The sequence below is a fragment of the Schistocerca gregaria genome, chromosome 3 (genome assembly GCF_023897955.1).
Source record: "Schistocerca gregaria isolate iqSchGreg1 chromosome 3, iqSchGreg1.2, whole genome shotgun sequence".
Classification (NCBI taxonomy): Eukaryota; Metazoa; Arthropoda; class Insecta; order Orthoptera; family Acrididae; genus Schistocerca; species Schistocerca gregaria.
Window position 1 is genome coordinate 588,955,675 of NC_064922.1, and position 18,562 is coordinate 588,974,236.

Here is an 18,562-nt window from a genome sequence, read left to right on the forward strand (position 1 = left end):
AAAAGATAGTAAGTCCATACCAGTCCTGTGTGCCTACCAAGAGCATTTTCAAAAGCATAGCTGAATATAGAGATATAATTGCAATCACTGCTGTGACCACCATAAAATGTGCTATCATGTTTATTGACTTCCAGAAAGCATTTGATCGTGTGGATCATAGATTCCTTAGTGCCACACTGAACAAAATAGGTTTTAATGAGCGAGTCGTAAGTGTGATCAGAAATGTTGCAACAGGCATCAGCGCTTGTATATCAGTTAACTGCCAGAGGACAAAGCAGATTCAGATCAGGCGCGGCGTTCCTCAAGGAAGCCCCCTCTCCATGTTCCTATTCGTGCTTTCATTAGAACCTTTCCTCCGCAGTGTTCATGCCACTCTAACTGGCATCACATTATCTGGTCACCGAACAGTCATAAACGCCTATGCCGATGATGTCGGAGTCGTCCTGCGAAATCCCGACGACATTTTGAAATTGGAAACGCTAATTAAAAAGTACTGTAGAGTCTCCGGAGCAGGTGTCAACGCAAACAAAAGCAAACTCCTAAACCTGCGGGGTTTTCAACATACCACCTTAGCCTGGGCCACAATGGTCACCCAATGCAAAGCACTAGGAATAACACTGACACCTTGTCCGTTAAAAATGGCAGCTATCAATTGGAGAAATACGTCGGGACAACTTCTTGGAACAACAAGAGAAAACCTCCACCGTAACATGAACCAAGTTCAGAGGGTGATTTTCATTAACCACTGCATTCTCTCCAGGAGTTACTTTATAGCACAGATCTTCCCACTACCGAAAATGATTGGAAAAAAGATAATGTCTACCATTGCCAGCTATCTTTGGAGAGGGGTTATATTCAGAGTCGACGCAAAAACTGCGACCTTAGATCCCAGGAATGGAGGTTTGGGGTTAGTTGACATCAGAAATAAGGCGTCTGCGCTTTTTATAAAAAGGACCGCCACTATCCTTAGCGACCACGCTGATAGCATTACAACTAAATTATTTGAAGTTGTCAGGCCTGCCAGTTTACAGGCGCCGGTGAATGTGCAAAAAATAAATAACCGGCTCCAGTACGTTCGTGTATATTTTGTGGAATTCAGCTATCTCGGCGGTGTCATCATCAACTCACGACGGATCACGGCCCGCGATATTCTGTGCCATCGAAAGAAGATGGAGGGGAGAAACAAATTGGAATGTAAATACCCACACACTGATTGGGACGCCATATGGAAAAATATTAATATGCGTGGTCTACCATCGGACGTCAAGTCAGCGTGGTATAAAACAGTGAATGAGACCGTAAGCACCAATGAAAGGTTACATGCAATCGGCGTTAGCGACACGAACCTATGTCTCAAATGTAAATTGATCGACACGTTAGTGCACAGATTCACGTGCGGTGGCAATCTACAACTCTGTAATTGGATTAGGGAACAACTGGCTTTTCTTACGAGATCTTCGGTGGAAAATTTTCCCCCTGTTACATTCCTCAGGCCTCAGACTTGCTATTTTCCAGCAGCAAAAAACAACTCGGTCCATTGGTTAATGGGACACTATGTGAATTACGTAATTAATCACCTGGGAAATGACAATTCCACTGATTTTTACATGTACTTGAAGTGTGCTTTTTATAACGCCCTGAAATATAAAGACCACAAGAAAAACTACGGCAATATGCTGAAAATTGTATTCGAGCGACTGGGCATTGGTTGACAAGCCAACGAGATAAACAAAAATCGTTTATTTAAGCGAAACGACGCTTAAACAAAAACAATTGGGGAGAAGTACAATTTTACAGTTTCATATTACAATCATTTATTCTCTGCTGGCAAAGAAGGCTATTTTGTTTATTGCACAGAAGAAGCCGAAGCCGAAAGCCAGTATCGCAGGGTTAAAGATAAATTGTTTTCTTATACATTCATTTTATGACTGAGAAGGAAGTCTCATTTGTTTCCATGGAAGGGAACATACTTTTTTATTATTATTATTAATCTCAAGAAGGAAAGGAGGCTATGGAATTAGTGCCTTAACATAAAATTCCTTCTTCACATTCCATGAAGATTTTTCTTTTACAACAAAAAAATAACAAACAAACAAAAATAATAATAATAACAATTAAAAAACTAAACAGAAATTAAAAAAAAAAATAATATACAGGTTCAGGGTCCACTACTTCCTACAACCTTATTATATATTACAAAGAAGTATGCTAGGTTGCCGAGAAGCAGTGGATGAGGGAAAAAAAAAAAAAAAAAAAAAAAAAAAAGCACTAAAGCTATAACCTTCAATCTCTATTGCCTCGGCATGACATAAATTTTTTGTTTCAAATGAAGCATCTTTTGGTTCAGGGTTTCGAAGGCAAAACAGCATATATCTACGTATACACAAAATGTAAAATTTCTTATTGAAAACTATGATAAAGACACGCCTCAGCAACAGGACTGGGTGGAGACATCCCGGCCATGCCTCGAGATTTTGACCCCTGCCCGCTTTGCCTCCGCCTGCCTCATGCTGCTACAAAAAAAAAAAAAAAAAGAAAAGATGGTAGAGCACTTGCCCGCGAAAAAAGAAAAAAAAAAAAAAAGTGGTTAAGGCGTCTGACTCGAAATCAGATTCCCTCTGGGAGCGTAGGTTCGAATCCTACCGGCTGCGTGCGATTTTGCGTACAAACGAGCAGAAAGTTTCGCGCACATGTGACATGCATGGGTGAATGCCAATGCAAACCAGTGCCACCTCTCTCAGCAAGACGAAGATTTATGTTTAAAGATACTAAATTTCGCGGCGGGCTCTGCTTCCTATGGCTATCGGTTCATCTCGCACGGAAGCTAGTAATGCAGAAATCCGTCGCAGGCCCACGAGCGCACCGCCGTCATTTCCTCGCGCAGTCGCCGTGTTCGTGAGTACGCACATGTACTTGAAAGTGTTGGACAGAGCGAGCATTCATTTCTTTTTAAGTATCGCAATTGAGTCATTTGAGTGCGGCAAAAGCAGTGGTGCAGCGTGTCTTCTCGTAAGATCTCGCAGCTGCTTGGAAGTATGTCCATCGTTTAAGACGACAGAAAACTAGCGTCAGCGGTGCGTCAGTGGGAAGTCGGTGAAGTCGCCATTGGAGCCCCAAGCCAGTAATTACGACACGCAAATCACTCGCACACATTGCAGCTGTACCACCATGCTTGGCAGAGGGACAGGATAGCTGAGTCAAGCAGAGCGCTAGACCGACAACCGAAAGGTCCCGGGTTTAAGCCCCTGTCCAGGCGAAAATTAATACACTGTCGTAACGGCTACTGTGCTGGCCACGGAAGCACTACAGAAACGAGTGAGGCCATGGCGTTTTCTGCCGCCAGGTTGCTTTAAAAGGAGCAGTTTCACTTGTAGAGAGACGCTGCTGCGACGAGCAGTCGTGGCCGAGTGGTTAAGGCGTCTGACTAGAAATCAGATTCCCTCTGGGAGCGTAGGTTCGAGTCCTACCGACTGCGTTTCGTTTTTGTGTCAAGACGCGAAGAGCGTCTCCAACGGAACCGTGAAATGGGCAAACACGTGGGAAACATTGCATTCGAGACGCTTGTGAATTTTCCAGTTGGCAAGTGAGTGTCGACAAAACACGAAGCTCCTCTGCTTCAACGTATGAGACGTAAAAGCTGCTGCAATTTGATTTTCATCGTGTGTCAGCTTTCTTCGATAGACAGTTACGAGCCCAGCGTGATGAGTTCGTAGAGAGCATTCAGAGGACGTTTAATTAGTAACAGCTCCATGCAATGATTGCCCAACAGTAAACGACATGAGGCAGTGTGTCCATAGCATAGTGGGAAGTGACGTGGAGATAACATGAGCCCGGATAGCTCCGTCGGTAGAGCATTAGGCTTTTAACCTAAGGGTCCAGGGTTCAAGTCCCTGTCCGGGCGGAAATTTTAATACTTTGGTAGCGGCTCGCCTACAAGCGGTGAAAGCACTACGGAAAAAAATGCAGCTACGCCGTTCCCTGGCACTGCAGTGCTCTAAACGGCAGCAGGTGCACGTGTCGGGAGAATCTTGTGCTAGCGGCAGTCGTGGCCGAGTGGTTAAGGCGTCTGACTCGAAATCAGATTCCCTCTGGGAGCGTAGGTTCGAATCCTACCGGCTGCGTGCGATTTTGCGTACAAACGAGCAGAAAGTTTCGCGCACATGTGACATGCATGGGTGAATGCCAATGCAAACCAGTGCCACCTCTCTCAGCAAGACGAAGATTTATGTTTAAAGATACTAAATTTCGCGGCGGGCTCTACTTCCTATGGCTATCGGTTCATCTCGCACGGAAGCTAGTGATGCAGAAATCCGTCGCAGGCCCACGAGCGCACCGCCGTCATTTCCTCGCGCAGTCGCCGTGTTCGTGAGTACGCACATGTACTTGAAAGTGTTGGACAGAGCGAGCATTCATTTCTTTTTAAGTATCGCAATTGAGTCATTTGAGTGCGGCAAAAGCAGTGGTGCAGCGTGTCTTCTCGTAAGATCTCGCAGCTGCTTGGAAGTATGTCCATCGTTTAAGACGACAGAAAACTAGCGTCAGCGGTGCGTCAGTGGGAAGTCGGTGAAGTCGCCATTGGAGCCCCAAGCCAGTAATTACGACACGCAAATCACTCGCACACATTGCAGCTGTACCACCATGCTTGGCAGAGGGACAGGATAGCTGAGTCAAGCAGAGCGCTAGACCGACAACCGAAAGGTCCCGGGTTTAAGCCCCTGTCCAGGCGAAAATTAATACACTGTCGTAACGGCTACTGTGCTGGCCACGGAAGCACTACAGAAACGAGTGAGGCCATGGCGTTTTCTGCCGCCAGGTTGCTTTAAAAGGAGCAGTTTCACTTGTAGAGAGACGCTGCTGCGACGAGCAGTCGTGGCCGAGTGGTTAAGGCGTCTGACTAGAAATCAGATTCCCTCTGGGAGCGTAGGTTCGAGTCCTACCGACTGCGTTTCGTTTTTGTGTCAAGACGCGAAGAGCGTCTCCAACGGAACCGTGAAATGGGCAAACACGTGGGAAACATTGCATTCGAGACGCTTGTGAATTTTCCAGTTGGCAAGTGAGTGTCGACAAAACACGAAGCTCCTCTGCTTCAACGTATGAGACGTAAAAGCTGCTGCAATTTGATTTTCATCGTGTGTCAGCTTTCTTCGATAGACAGTTACGAGCCCAGCGTGATGAGTTCGTAGAGAGCATTCAGAGGACGTTTAATTAGTAACAGCTCCATGCAATGATTGCCCAACAGTAAACGACATGAGGCAGTGTGTCCGTAGCATAGTGGGAAGTGACGTGGAGATAACATGAGCCCGGATAGCTCAGTCGGTAGAGCATTAGGCTTTTAACCTAAGGGTCCAGGGTTCAAGTCCCTGTCCGGGCGGAAATTTTAATACTTTGGTAGCGGCTCGCCTGCAAGCGGTGAAAGCGCTACGGAAAAAAATGCAGCTACGCCGTTCCCTGGCACTGCAGTGCTCTAAACGGCAGCAGGTGCACGTGTCGGGAGAATCTTGTGCTAGCGGCAGTCGTGGCCGAGTGGTTAAGGCGTCTGACTCGAAATCAGATTCCCTCTGGGAGCGTAGGTTCGAATCCTACCGGCTGCGTGCGATTTTGCGTACAAACGAGCAGAAAGTTTCGCGCACATGTGACATGCATGGGTGAATGCCAATGCAAACCAGTGCCACCTCTCTCAGCAAGACGAAGATTTATGTTTAAAGGTACTAAATTTCGCGGCGGGCTCTGCTTCCTATGGCTATCGGTTCATCTCGCACGGAAGCTAGTGATGCAGAAATCCGTCGCAGGCCCACGAGCGCACCGCCGTCATTTCCTCGCGCAGTCGCCGTGTTCGTGAGTACGCACATGTACTTGAAAGTGTTGGACAGAGCGAGCATTCATTTCTTTTTAAGTATCGCAATTGAGTCATTTGAGTGCGGCAAAAGCAGTGGTGCAGCGTGTCTTCTCGTAAGATCTCGCAGCTGCTTGGAAGTATGTCCATCGTTTAAGACGACAGAAAACTAGCGTCAGCGGTGCGTCAGTGGGAAGTCGGTGAAGTCGCCATTGGAGCCCCAAGCCAGTAATTACGACACGCAAATCACTCGCACACATTGCAGCTGTACCACCATGCTTGGCAGAGGGACAGGATAGCTGAGTCAAGCAGAGCGCTAGACCGACAACCGAAAGGTCCCGGGTTTAAGCCCCTGTCCAGGCGAAAATTAATACACTGTCGTAACGGCTACTGTGCTGGCCACGGAAGCACTACAGAAACGAGTGAGGCCATGGCGTTTTCTGCCGCCAGGTTGCTTTAAAAGGAGCAGTTTCACTTGTAGAGAGACGCTGCTGCGACGGGCAGTCGTGGCCGAGTGGTTAAGGCGTCTGACTAGAAATCAGATTCCCTCTGGGAGCGTAGGTTCGAGTCCTACCGACTGCGTTTCGTTTTTGTGTCAAGACGCGAAGAGCGTCTCCAACGGAACCGTGAAATGGGCAAACACGTGGGAAACATTGCATTCGAGACGCTTGTGAATTTTCCAGTTGGCAAGTGAGTGTCGACAAAACACGAAGCTCCTCTGCTTCAACGTATGAGACGTAAAAGCTGCTGCAATTTGATTTTCATCGTGTGTCAGCTTTCTTCGATAGACAGTTACGAGCCCAGCGTGATGAGTTCGTAGAGAGCATTCAGAGGACGTTTAATTAGTAACAGCTCCATGCAATGATTGCCCAACAGTAAACGACATGATTCAGTGTGTCCGTAGCATAGTGGGAAGTGACGTGGAGATAACATGAGCCCGGATAGCTCAGTCGGTAGAGCATTAGGCTTTTAACCTAAGGGTCCAGGGTTCATCATTACCGCTTGCGACGCGGCAGCGTGCGGACGTTCGGAGCGCTCAGTGTCACTTGCTTGTTTACGTTGTATTTGTGCTTTCTGTTTCACGTGATTGTGCGTGGTTGTGTGTTCGTGTCGTTGTTTGAAGTATTTGCTGTATGCAGTTAGCCCATTTGGGTTAATTTGCAAAATGGTTCCCACGATTCCAAGGAAAAATACCCTGCAGTTCGAGTTTGACAAGGCTACACGATCAGTTCAGCCAAGTTCACTGGAAGTTCATGAATGGATCGTCGATACAATAGGCATAACCACTGATCAAGTTCACACTGCCTACTACGACCTGGATTTATACTGCTTCTTCGTGAAGCTTCTGAATCCCCTCTTACTGGAACGTCTTTTGCAGAAACATGGCGGCGGCGTCGATTTCCGGCATCGCGACGGCACTGTGAGTACTGTCAAAATTACTAACGCTGATGTCGAGATCTCCAACGTTCGTATTTACAACCTGCCCGCTGAAGTAGACAACTGTTTCTTAAAAGATGTGCTCACTAAATATGGCGAAGTGCGTAACATTCGACTTGAAAAGTGGTCCAGGCAACATAAGTTGCAATGTTTTTCTGGTATCAGATCGGTTGAGATGCAAGTCAAAGTCAACATCCCATCGCATGTATTTGTTTGTGGTTATAAGGTGCAGGTTACCTATTCCGGACAAGCTTCTACGTGTTTTATCTGCAATGAAAGTGGTCATTTACGGCAAAATTGCCCTAAAAGGGTGACCGTCTTAAAGCCTACTTTCCAGCAACGTAAGAGACTCACTTTAGCTGATTTAGTGACAGGTACCCAATTAACAAGTACTGGGCCGCCCCCGTCCAGTGATGCTGTGACTGTACATGAGAAACCTTTTGAAGAAGAGTTCCCTGCTATTCCTCTTGCCACGGGCGGGGATCAGAACCCTCTCACCCGTCCCGTCACTGTGGTAGCGTCCAAGAGACGTCGAACGTGCGACAGTAGTAGTTCCGATGAAGGCGTCTCCGTACCGGTCACACCTGCCACACTTGATATCAAACAACCGGCAGGGGACACTGAGCTTTCGCATGACGCTCTACCAGAATCAAGCGTTGAAGTTGATACTTCTTCGCCCGCTGACGGTAGTGCTACGCCCCAGGTTGGTTGTTGCTTACCGTCCGCGTCTATCGCGTCGGCTCTCCAACCGACCGATATTGAACCTCAGCACGTTGCCCACAGTTACGTCGGCGGGGTGTGCCCAAGTTCACAACTCGTATCACAGCAATGCGACACTGACAACAAACACGCTGACGAGTGTGTCAACACAGAGCGAGATCTCAGCCTTGCTTGTCAACAACCTGACCGAGAGAGTGTTTCCACACAATCCCAACGTGTGGCCAAACAAGAACGTAGCGTGTCTCTGGAAGGGTTAACCGGCGAGACGCAACTGCACGTTGCTGTCGCAGGGCAACCTGCACAGGAGACCTGTGTAGATTCTCCGATGCCGCTTTCTGCGGAAAAAGTCGCCAGTGGCGGGAGGAACAAAAAGAAATTCCAACCGAACTTGAATGTACCACGCAGCAAACACAAACTGCAAGCCCTCTCGGATGCAAACGATGGTGATGGCCACTCTCCACCAGCTGTTTCACGAATGGACTGGTTTGCCGGAGACGATGATCACGTTAATTTAAAGTAGCTCCGTAAACTACATGGCACAGGCGTACAAGTTCCTGAGTGTTAATGTAAACAGGATCACGTCTGATTTGAAACTTGCAGTCTTTAGGCAGTTCGTATATGAGTCTGCCGCTGATGTACTTCTATTGCAGGAATTCCTTCTTTCAGATCTGGTCATTCCCGGTTTCCACTGTATTACCAATGTTGCTTTCGAGCTTAGCACTGGTACAGCCATTCTCGTGCGTGAGGGCATCCCCGTCTCGGACGTTGAAACACTGGAGTCAGGGCGTGGCATATGCTGCAAAATATTCGGCGTCACGCTCGTGAACCTATACGCGCCCTCCGGGAGTGACCACAGGTTCGCAAGGACCGAGTTCTTTAAAGACGAACTAATTTACTTGCTTCGTAAAAATCCGACTGCCCTTGTATTAGGCGGAAATTTTAACTGTGTTGTGCATCAAAAAGATCAGAGGCCAAATTTTAACTATTGTAAGGAGCTTCATGATCTGGTTTTACGAATGAATCTCCAGGATACGTGGGAAGTCCTTCACCCTACCCTTGTGAAATTTACATACTTCACTTCCACCTCGAGTAGCCGCCTCGACAGAATATATGTGTCTTCTCAGCTCGGAGAACATGTTGTTGATTCAGAGGTCATTCCCGTCCCATGTAGCGATCACTGCGCCTACGCAACCGTCATACAACTGGACAGACAACCCACCAAACGATTCAGAGGTCACTGGATGTTGAACTTTTCCCACCTTCAGGACGCCGATCTCGAGGAACTTGTCACACGAACTTGGACTTTTTGTCTTCGCTCTGTCAATAGGTACCGTACGAAAGTAGAGTGGTGGACGTCCTTTGCTAAACCAAAGTTGCGACGGTATTTAATTTCGTACTGTAATACGCAATCAAGGGATGCAAAGAAGACCACGGAATTTTATTATTCAATTTTAAGGGAGCTCTACGACAAATCTGGCGTCAATAATATTTACACTGCTCAAATAAAGCAAATCAAGGCTAAGATGCTCAGTATCAAACGTAAACAACTAGAAGGGTTAAAAATCAAGTCCAAAGTCAACTCTTTGATTCAATCTGAGACAACTTCCATGTACCATCTTATTAAGCATCAGACCAACCGTAGACGCTTATTTATAGACGAACTGGCAACTAATAACGGGGAAATTCTCACTCGGCAACCTGACATAGTCACGGCAATTCAGAGATATTATCACGGCCTGTATTCGGACTACCCAACCAATGATGACTTGACTGCTACTGTACTCCAATTCATGGACACGTCCGTTACTGCGGATGATAATCGTGACTTACTGGCTCCGTTTAGTGTCGAGGAGACTTTAGAACTTATTGTTAAGTCGCCCGCTAACAAAGCCCCAGGACTGGACGGCCTACCCAAGGAGTTTTACCTTCGGTATTGGGATGTAATTGGTGTTACATTTACAGAAATTTTAAATGAAATCATTGCCGGGGCGCCTGTTCCTAATGCGATGAAGGAGGGTAAAATTGTCCTTGTTCCCAAACGCAAAGGGTGTAAGCGATTTGATAATCTGCGCCCGCTCACCCTGCTTAATTTTGACTACAAAACTATAGCCAGAGCTGTTAACGCCCGAATGTCGCCGCTCCTTCACAAAGTTGTCTGGCGGCACCAGGCCTGCGTGCCAGGACGGAATGCCATGTCTGCGATGTCTGAAATTAGGGACCTAATCTCCATTGCCTCAGTCACCAACCTGAATTGTGCCCTGCTATTTCTAGACTTTCATAAAGCCTTTGATCATGTGAACCACCGCTATCTTTTTCACATACTGGACAAAATAGGACTCGAGGAAGGGACATTAAAAGTCCTTCGCAATTTGACATCTGGCATATCGGCGAGGATACAAGTCAATGGACAGCTGACGCAACCAATATCCATTCAGCGGGGTGTCCCCCAGGGCAGTCCACTCTCTATGTCACTTTTTGTGCTGTCACTGGAACCCTTCCTTCGGTCTCTTTATCACCATTTGTCAGGTGTGTCAATGTCAGGTCACACATTCATCGTCCGTGCATACGCTGACGATGTTGCCGTTCTGTTACGCAGTGACGACGAGGTGGTCCGTATTAAACGGGCGATCGACCAGTATAGTGCAGTGTCTGGAGCACAACTAAGTGACCAGAAATGTAAAGTGCTCGATCTCAAGGGTTTTGAGAGCTTAACTATACCGTGGGCGCATCTTGTGGAATCTCACAAACTACTAGGAATCACCTTGAATAGGTGCCCTCTGAAAATGGCGGCCTCCAATTGGAAGTCAGTGACACATCTGATACAGGGTACCATTATCGAATGTCGATGGCGTGCTGTGAACATTATAGAAAAAATTAGGATTCTCAATACCTACGTCTTCTCCAAGGCGTATTATGTTGCACAGTTTTTTTCCCATTCCCAAGCTTCAGGCCAGAAAGATCATGCAGGTTGCCAATCAATACATCTGGAAGGGAAACATATTTAAATTGTCCTCCGATACACTAGCCAAGTCGAGAACTACTGGTGGGCTTGAGTTGGTTAACATCGCCGGGAAGGCAATGGCCTTGTACGTCAAGCGGACCACGACTTTACTGCATGACAGCCACTGCACTGTTACTCAAAAGTTGTACCTCACAGTGCGTCCAGCGAGTGTGAGACCTCCTATTGACGTTGGAAGAATCCATTACAAATTGAAACACATCAGGGAATTTTTCCTTCATGTTAGTTATACAGATGTTGGTGTTCTACGGCGCCGACCACTGTCAACTCGCGACTTGCAACGTGAGTGGGAAAAGTCGGCGACCCCAAATACAATAGAACGGAAGTATCCGACTACTGACTGGAAAACGGTGTGGGCCAACATCAGCTTGAAAGTACACTCTTCGGATGTTGCTTCAACTTGGTACAGGGTGGTAAATAACACAATTGCCACTAATGAAAAACTACATGCAATTGGGTTAAGTGACACAAATCTCTGCCTCTGTTGTGGACTCGTCGATTCTCTGATCCATCGGTTTACCTGCGGGGGCCATGCACTGAATTGGCGATGGGTCAAGAAAAGGATTGCGGTACTGTCAAGGAGCGCGGAAGACAATCTGCAACTGGATATCCTACTGCGTCCCGACAAAAAGTTTTATCCAGCCACGAAAAACAATACAGTAATGTGGATCCTAGGGCACTACGTCAACTACATCGTTAATGTTCGTGGAAAAGACGATTATATTAGTTTTCTGACCTACATGGAGCTGGCATACTGGAAGATTCAATGTGTCACTAACAGTAAAAAATTATTCGGAAACATGATGGACATCACCTTTGAAAAACATGGCATAGGATGACCACATTGGATGATCGAAGCCAATCAAGAGGAAATCTATTCAGTTTTATTCTATTTTTCTTAAGTTACACTTTCTGTTATACCTGGTCAGTTTACTTCTTTTCATTAGTCTCCTTATACTTGTTTGCTTATTCGTGTCAATTTCACACCACTAACGGAAGAGCAAAGTATTTCGATATGGATCAAAACACACAACTGACACACGACAAAGAAGAAATGTTCCTTTCCAAATGTGTCAGCACAATATACCTCGGAGCAGAGGAGAAACAACTATAAAAATATTAATACTATAACAAAAAAAAATATATGGATAAAAACTGTCTGCTTGGAGAAGTGACTCAGGGATGGGCAGGGGGAGCCATCGTGGACAGGCCTCGGGATTCGACCCCTGCCCGCTTTGTCTCCACCTGCACGGAACTGACCACTCACCAATTCTTTTACACAAGAGTCAGGAAAAAAAAAGGAAAAAAATAGCTTAAAAAAAGAAGAAAAAAGTGGTAGAGCAATGATCTGATAAAAAAAAAAAAAAAGAGTCCCTGTCCGGGCGGAAATTTTAATACTTTGGTAGCGGCTCGCCTACAAGCGGTGAAAGCACTACGGAAAAAAATGCAGCTACGCCGTTCCCTGGCACTGCAGTGCTCTAAACGGCAGCAGGTGCACGTGTCGGGAGAATCTTGTGCTAGCGGCAGTCGTGGCCGAGTGGTTAAGGCGTCTGACTCGAAATCAGATTCCCTCTGGGAGCGTAGGTTCGAATCCTACCGGCTGCGTGCGATTTTGCGTACAAACGAGCAGAAAGTTTCGTGCACATGTGACATGCATGGGTGAATGCCAATGCAAACCAGTGCCACCCCTCTCAGCAAGACGAAGATTTATGTTTAAAGATACTAAATTTCGCGGCGGGCTCTGCTTCCTATGGCTATCGGTTCATCTCGCACGGAAGCTAGTAATGCAGAAATCCGTCGCAGGCCCACGAGCGCACCGCCGTCATTTCCTCGCGCAGTCGCCGTGTTCGTGAGTACGCACATGTACTTGAAAGTGTTGGACAGAGCGAGCATTCATTTCTTTTTAAGTATCGCAATTGAGTCATTTGAGTGCTGCAAAAGCAGTGGTGCAGCGTGTCTTCTCGTAAGATCTCGCAGCTGCTTGGAAGTATGTCCATCGTTTAAGACGACAGAAAACTAGCGTCAGCGGTGCGTCAGTGGGAAGTCGGTGAAGTCGCCATTGGAGCCCCAAGCCAGTAATTACGACACGCAAATCACTCGCACACATTGCAGCTGTACCACCATGCTTGGCAGAGGGACAGGATAGCTGAGTCAAGCAGAGCGCTAGACCGACAACCGAAAGGTCCCGGGTTTAAGCCCCTGTCCAGGCGAAAATTAATACACTGTCGTAACGGCTACTGTGCTGGCCACGGAAGCACTACAGAAACGAGTGAGGCCATGGCGTTTTCTGCCGCCAGGTTGCTTTAAAAGGAGCAGTTTCACTTGTAGAGAGACGCTGCTGCGACGGGCAGTCGTGGCTGAGTGGTTAAGGCGTCTGACTAGAAATCAGATTTCCTCTGGGAGCGTAGGTTCGAGTCCTACCGACTGCGTTTCGTTTTTGTGTCAAGACGCGAAGAGCGTCTCCAACGGAACCGTGAAATGGGCAAACACGTGGGAAACATTGCATTCGAGACGCTTGTGAATTTTCCAGTTGGCAAGTGAGTGTCGACAAAACACGAAGCTCCTCTGCTTCAACGTATGAGACGTAAAAGCTGCTGCAATTTGATTTTCATCGTGTGTCAGCTTTCTTCGATAGACAGTTACGAGCCCAGCGTGATGAGTTCGTAGAGAGCATTCAGAGGACGTTTAATTAGTAACAGCTCCATGCAATGATTGCCCAACAGTAAACGACATGAGGCAGTGTGTCCGTAGCATAGTGGGAAGTGACGTGTAGATAACATGAGCCCGGATAGCTCCGTCGGTAGAGCATTAGGCTTTTAACCTAATGGTCCAGGGTTCAAGTCCCTGTCCGGGCGGTAATTTTAATACTTTGGTAGCGGCTCGCCTACAAGCGGTGAAAGCACTACGGAAAAAAATGCAGCTACGCCGTTCCCTGGCACTGCAGTGCTCTAAACGGCAGCAGGTGCACGTGTCGGGAGAATCTTGTGCTAGCGGCAGTCGTGGCCGAGTGGTTAAGGCGTCTGACTCGAAATCAGATTCCCTCTGGGAGCGTAGGTTCGAATCCTACCGGCTGCGTGCGATTTTGCGTACAAACGAGCAGAAAGTTTTGCGCACATGTGACATGCATGGGTGAATGCCAATGCAAACCAGTGCCACCTCTCTCAGCAAGACGAAGATTTATGTTTAAAGATACTAAATTTCGCGGCGGGCTCTGCTTCCTATGGCTATCTGTTCATCTCGCACGGAAGCTAGTAATGCAGAAATCCGTCGCAGGCCCACGAGCGCACCGCCGTCATTTCCTCGCGCAGTCGCCGTGTTCGTGAGTACGCACATGTACTTGAAAGTGTTGGACAGAGCGAGCATTCATTTCTTTTTAAGTATCGCAATTGAGTCATTTGAGTGCGGCAAAAGCAGTGGTGCAGCGTGTCTTCTCGTAAGATCTCGCAGCTGCTTGGAAGTATGTCCATCGTTTAAGACGACAGAAAACTAGTGTCAGCGGTGCGTCAGTGGGAAGTCGGTGAAGTCGCCATTGGAGCCCCAAGCCAGTAATTACGACACGCAAATCACTCGCACACATTGCAGCTGTACCACCATGCTTGGCAGAGGGACAGGATAGCTGAGTCAAGCAGAGCGCTAGACCGACAACCGAAAGGTCCCGGGTTTAAGCCCCTGTCCAGGCGAAAATTAATACACTGTCGTAACGGCTACTGTGCTGGCCACGGAAGCACTACAGAAACGAGTGAGGCCATGGCGTTTTCTGCCGCCAGGTTGCTTTAAAAGGAGCAGTTTCACTTGTAGAGAGACGCTGCTGCGACGGGCAGTCGTGGCCGAGTGGTTAAGGCGTCTGACTAGAAATCAGATTCCCTCTGGGAGCGTAGGTTCGAGTCCTACCGACTGCGTTTCGTTTTTGTGACAAGACGCGAAGAGCGTCTCCAAAGGAACCGTGAAATGGGCAAACACGTGGGAAACATTGCATTCGAGACGCTTGTGAATTTTCCAGTTGGCAAGTGAGTGTCGACAAAACACGAAGCTCCTCTGCTTCAACGTATGAGACGTAAAAGCTGCTGCAATTTGATTTTCATCGTGTGTCAGCTTTCTTCGATAGACAGTTACGAGCCCAGCGTGATGAGTTCGTAGAGAGCATTCAGAGGACGTTTAATTAGTAACAGCTCCATGCAATGATTGCCCAACAGTAAACGACATGAGGCAGTGTGTCCGTAGCATAGTGGGAAGTGACGTGGAGATAACATGAGCCCGGATAGCTCCGTCGGTAGAGCATTAGGCTTTTAACCTAAGGGTCCAGGGTTCAAGTCCCTGTCCGGGCGGAAATTTTAATACTTTGGTAGCGGCTCGCCTACAAGCGGTGAAAGCACTACGGAAAAAAATGCAGCTACGCCGTTCCCTGGCACTGCAGTGCTCTAAACGGCAGCAGGTGCACATGTCGGGAGAATCTTGTGCTAGCGGCAGTCGTGGCCGAGTGGTTAAGGCGTCTGACTCGAAATCAGATTCCCTCTGGGAGCGTAGGTTCGAATCCTACCGGCTGCGTGCGATTTTGCGTACAAACGAGCAGAAAGTTTCGCGCACATGTGACATGCATGGGTGAATGCCAATGCAAACCAGTGCCACCTCTCTCAGCAAGACGAAGATTTATGTTTAAAGATACTAAATTTCGCGGCGGGCTCTGCTTCCTATGGCTATCGGTTCATCTCGCACGGAAGCTAGTAATGCTGAAATCCGTCGCAGGCCCACGAGCGCACCGCCGTCATTTCCTCGCGCAGTCGCCGTGTTCGTGAGTACGCACATGTACTTGAAAGTGTTGGACAGAGCGAGCATTCATTTCTTTTTAAGTATCGCAATTGAGTCATTTGAGTGCGGCAAAAGCAGTGGTGCAGCGTGTCTTCTCGTAAGATCTCGCAGCTGCTTGGAAGTATGTCCATCGTTTAAGACGACAGAAAACTAGCGTCAGCGGTGCGTCAGTGGGAAGTCGGTGAAGTCGCCATTGGAGCCCCAAGCCAGTAATTACGACACGCAAATCACTCGCACACATTGCAGCTGTACCACCATGCTTGGCAGAGGGACAGGATAGCTGAGTCAAGCAGAGCGCTAGACCGACAACCGAAAGGTCCCGGGTATAAGCCCCTGTCCAGGCGAAAATTAATACACTGTCGTAACGGCTACTGTGCTGGCCACGGAAGCACTACAGAAACGAGTGAGGCCATGGCGTTTTCTGCCGCCAGGTTGCTTTATAAGGAGCAGTTTCACTTGTAGAGAGACGCTGCTGCGACGGGCAGTCGTGGCCGAGTGGTTAAGGCGTCTGACTAGAAATCAGATTCCCTCTGGGAGCGTAGGTTCGAGTCCTACCGACTGCGTTTCGTTTTTGTGTCAAGACGCGAAGAGCGTCTCCAACGGAACCGTGAAATGGGCAAACACGTGGGAAACATTGCATTCGAGACGCTTGTGAATTTTCCAGTTGGCAAGTGAGTGTCGACAAAACACGAAGCTCCTCTGCTTCAACGTATGAGACGTAAAAGCTGCTGCAATTTGATTTTCATCGTGTGTCAGCTTTCTTCGATAGACAGTTACGAGCCCAGCGTGATGAGTTCGTAGAGAGCATTCAGAGGACGTTTAATTAGTAACAGCTCCATGCAATGATTGCCCAACAGTAAACGACATGAGGCAGTGTGTCCGTAGCATAGTGGGAAGTGACGTGGAGATAACATGAGCCCGGATAGCTCCGTCGGTAGAGCATTAGGCTTTTAACCTAAGGGTCCAGGGTTCAAGTCCCTGTCCGGGCGGAAATTTTAATACTTTGGTAGCGGCTCGCCTACAAGCGGTGAAAGCACTACGGAAAAAAATGCAGCTACGCCGTTCCCTGGCACTGCAGTGCTCTAAACGGCAGCAGGTGCACGTGTCGGGAGAATCTTGTGCTAGCGGCAGTCGTGGCCGAGTGGTTAAGGCGTCTGACTCGAAATCAGATTCCCTCTGGGAGCGTAGGTTCGAATCCTACCGGCTGCGTGCGATTTTGCGTACAAACGAGCAGAAAGTTTCGCGCACATGTGACATGCATGGGTGAATGCCAATGCAAACCAGTGCCACCTCTCTCAGCAAGACGAAGATTTATGTTTAAAGATACTAAATTTCGCGGCGGGCTCTGCTTCCTATGGCTATCGGTTCATCTCGCACGGAAGCTAGTAATGCTGAAATCCGTCGCAGGCCCACGAGCGCACCGCCGTCATTTCCTCGCGCAGTCGCCGTGTTCGTGAGTACGCACATGTACTTGAAAGTGTTGGACAGAGCGAGCATTCATTTCTTTTTAAGTATCGCAATTGAGTCATTTGAGTGCGGCAAAAGCAGTGGTGCAGCGTGTCTTCTCCTAAGATCTCGCAGCTGCTTGGAAGTATGTCCATCGTTTAAGACGACAGAAAACTAGCGTCAGCGGTGCGTCAGTGGGAAGTCGGTGAAGTCGCCATTGGAGCCCCAAGCCAGTAATTACGACACGCAAATCACTCGCACACATTGCAGCTGTACCACCATGCTTGGCAGAGGGACAGGATAGCTGAGTCAAGCAGAGCGCTAGACCGACAACCGAAAGGTCCCGGGTTTAAGCCCCTGTCCAGGCGAAAATTAATACACTGTCGTAACGGCTACTGTGCTGGCCACGGAAGCACTACAGAAACGAGTGAGGCCATGGCGTTTTCTGCCGCCAGATTGCTTTAAAAGGAGCAGTTACACTTGCAGAGAGACGCTGCTGCGACGGGCAGTCGTGGCCGAGTGGTTAAGGCGTCTGACTAGAAATCAGATTCCCTCTGGGAGCGTAGGTTCGAGTCCTCCCGACTGCGTTTCGTTTTTGTGTCAAGACGCGAAGAGCGTCTCCAACGGAACCGTGAAATGGGCAAACACGTGGGAAACATTGCATTCGAGACGCTTGTGAATTTTCCAGTTGGCAAGTGAGTGTCGACAAAACACGAAGCTCCTCTGTTTCAACGTATGAGACGTAAAAGCTGCTGCAATTTGATTCTCATCGTGTGTCACCTTTCTTCGATAGACAGTTACGAGCCCAGCGTGATGAGTTCGTAGAGAGCATTCAGAGGACGTTTAATTAGTAACAGCTCCATGCAATGATTGCCCAACAGTAAACGACATGAGGCAGTGTGTCCGTAGCATAGTGGGAAGTGAGGTGGAGATAACATGAGCCCGGATAGCTCAGTCGGTAGAGCATTAGGCTTTTAACCTAAGGGTCCAGGGTTCAAGTCCCTGTCCGGGCGGAAATTTTAATACTTTGGCAGCGGCTCGCCTACAAGCGGTGAAAGCACTACGGAAAAAAATGCAGCTACGCCGTTCCCTGGCAATGCAGTGCTCTAAACGGCAGCAGGTGCACGTGTCGGGAGAATCTTGTGCTAGCGGCAGTCGTGGCCGAGTGGTTAAGGCGTCTGACTCGAAATCAGATTCCCTCTGGGAGTGTAGGTTCAAATCCTACCGGCTGCGTGCGATTTTGCGTACAAACGAGCAGAAAGTTTCGCGCACATGTGACATGCATGGGTGAATGCCAATGC

The 18,562-nt window shown here is 48.1% G+C and overlaps 20 non-coding genes across 20 annotated transcripts; all 20 read left to right on the top strand.

Moving 5' to 3' along the window:
- The first annotated feature begins 3,393 nt into the window (after window positions 1-3,393).
- On the top strand, window positions 3,394-3,475 carry Trnas-aga (transfer RNA serine (anticodon AGA)). Its single transcript has one exon. It is a non-coding gene; the product is annotated as a tRNA-Ser (tRNA).
- A 353-nt stretch (window positions 3,476-3,828) lies between these two features.
- On the top strand, window positions 3,829-3,901 carry Trnak-uuu (transfer RNA lysine (anticodon UUU)). Its single transcript has one exon. It is a non-coding gene; the product is annotated as a tRNA-Lys (tRNA).
- Window positions 3,902-4,039: 138 nt separating this feature from the next.
- On the top strand, window positions 4,040-4,121 carry Trnas-cga (transfer RNA serine (anticodon CGA)). Its single transcript has one exon. It is a non-coding gene; the product is annotated as a tRNA-Ser (tRNA).
- Window positions 4,122-4,863: 742 nt separating this feature from the next.
- On the top strand, window positions 4,864-4,945 carry Trnas-aga (transfer RNA serine (anticodon AGA)). Its single transcript has one exon. It is a non-coding gene; the product is annotated as a tRNA-Ser (tRNA).
- Window positions 4,946-5,298: 353 nt separating this feature from the next.
- Trnak-uuu (transfer RNA lysine (anticodon UUU)) lies at window positions 5,299-5,371 on the top strand. Its single transcript has one exon. It is a non-coding gene; the product is annotated as a tRNA-Lys (tRNA).
- A 138-nt stretch (window positions 5,372-5,509) lies between these two features.
- Window positions 5,510-5,591, top strand: Trnas-cga (transfer RNA serine (anticodon CGA)). Its single transcript has one exon. It is a non-coding gene; the product is annotated as a tRNA-Ser (tRNA).
- Window positions 5,592-6,333: 742 nt separating this feature from the next.
- On the top strand, window positions 6,334-6,415 carry Trnas-aga (transfer RNA serine (anticodon AGA)). Its single transcript has one exon. It is a non-coding gene; the product is annotated as a tRNA-Ser (tRNA).
- A 6,117-nt stretch (window positions 6,416-12,532) lies between these two features.
- Trnas-cga (transfer RNA serine (anticodon CGA)) lies at window positions 12,533-12,614 on the top strand. The gene has a single exon. It is a non-coding gene; the product is annotated as a tRNA-Ser (tRNA).
- Window positions 12,615-13,356: 742 nt separating this feature from the next.
- Trnas-aga (transfer RNA serine (anticodon AGA)) lies at window positions 13,357-13,438 on the top strand. The gene has a single exon. It is a non-coding gene; the product is annotated as a tRNA-Ser (tRNA).
- A 353-nt stretch (window positions 13,439-13,791) lies between these two features.
- Window positions 13,792-13,864, top strand: Trnak-uuu (transfer RNA lysine (anticodon UUU)). Its single transcript has one exon. It is a non-coding gene; the product is annotated as a tRNA-Lys (tRNA).
- Window positions 13,865-14,002: 138 nt separating this feature from the next.
- Window positions 14,003-14,084, top strand: Trnas-cga (transfer RNA serine (anticodon CGA)). Its single transcript has one exon. It is a non-coding gene; the product is annotated as a tRNA-Ser (tRNA).
- Window positions 14,085-14,826: 742 nt separating this feature from the next.
- Trnas-aga (transfer RNA serine (anticodon AGA)) lies at window positions 14,827-14,908 on the top strand. Its single transcript has one exon. It is a non-coding gene; the product is annotated as a tRNA-Ser (tRNA).
- A 353-nt stretch (window positions 14,909-15,261) lies between these two features.
- On the top strand, window positions 15,262-15,334 carry Trnak-uuu (transfer RNA lysine (anticodon UUU)). Its single transcript has one exon. It is a non-coding gene; the product is annotated as a tRNA-Lys (tRNA).
- A 138-nt stretch (window positions 15,335-15,472) lies between these two features.
- Trnas-cga (transfer RNA serine (anticodon CGA)) lies at window positions 15,473-15,554 on the top strand. Its single transcript has one exon. It is a non-coding gene; the product is annotated as a tRNA-Ser (tRNA).
- A 742-nt stretch (window positions 15,555-16,296) lies between these two features.
- On the top strand, window positions 16,297-16,378 carry Trnas-aga (transfer RNA serine (anticodon AGA)). Its single transcript has one exon. It is a non-coding gene; the product is annotated as a tRNA-Ser (tRNA).
- Window positions 16,379-16,731: 353 nt separating this feature from the next.
- Window positions 16,732-16,804, top strand: Trnak-uuu (transfer RNA lysine (anticodon UUU)). Its single transcript has one exon. It is a non-coding gene; the product is annotated as a tRNA-Lys (tRNA).
- Window positions 16,805-16,942: 138 nt separating this feature from the next.
- Trnas-cga (transfer RNA serine (anticodon CGA)) lies at window positions 16,943-17,024 on the top strand. The gene has a single exon. It is a non-coding gene; the product is annotated as a tRNA-Ser (tRNA).
- Window positions 17,025-17,766: 742 nt separating this feature from the next.
- Window positions 17,767-17,848, top strand: Trnas-aga (transfer RNA serine (anticodon AGA)). Its single transcript has one exon. It is a non-coding gene; the product is annotated as a tRNA-Ser (tRNA).
- Window positions 17,849-18,201: 353 nt separating this feature from the next.
- Trnak-uuu (transfer RNA lysine (anticodon UUU)) lies at window positions 18,202-18,274 on the top strand. The gene has a single exon. It is a non-coding gene; the product is annotated as a tRNA-Lys (tRNA).
- Window positions 18,275-18,412: 138 nt separating this feature from the next.
- Trnas-cga (transfer RNA serine (anticodon CGA)) lies at window positions 18,413-18,494 on the top strand. The gene has a single exon. It is a non-coding gene; the product is annotated as a tRNA-Ser (tRNA).
- Window positions 18,495-18,562: the final 68 nt, after the last annotated feature.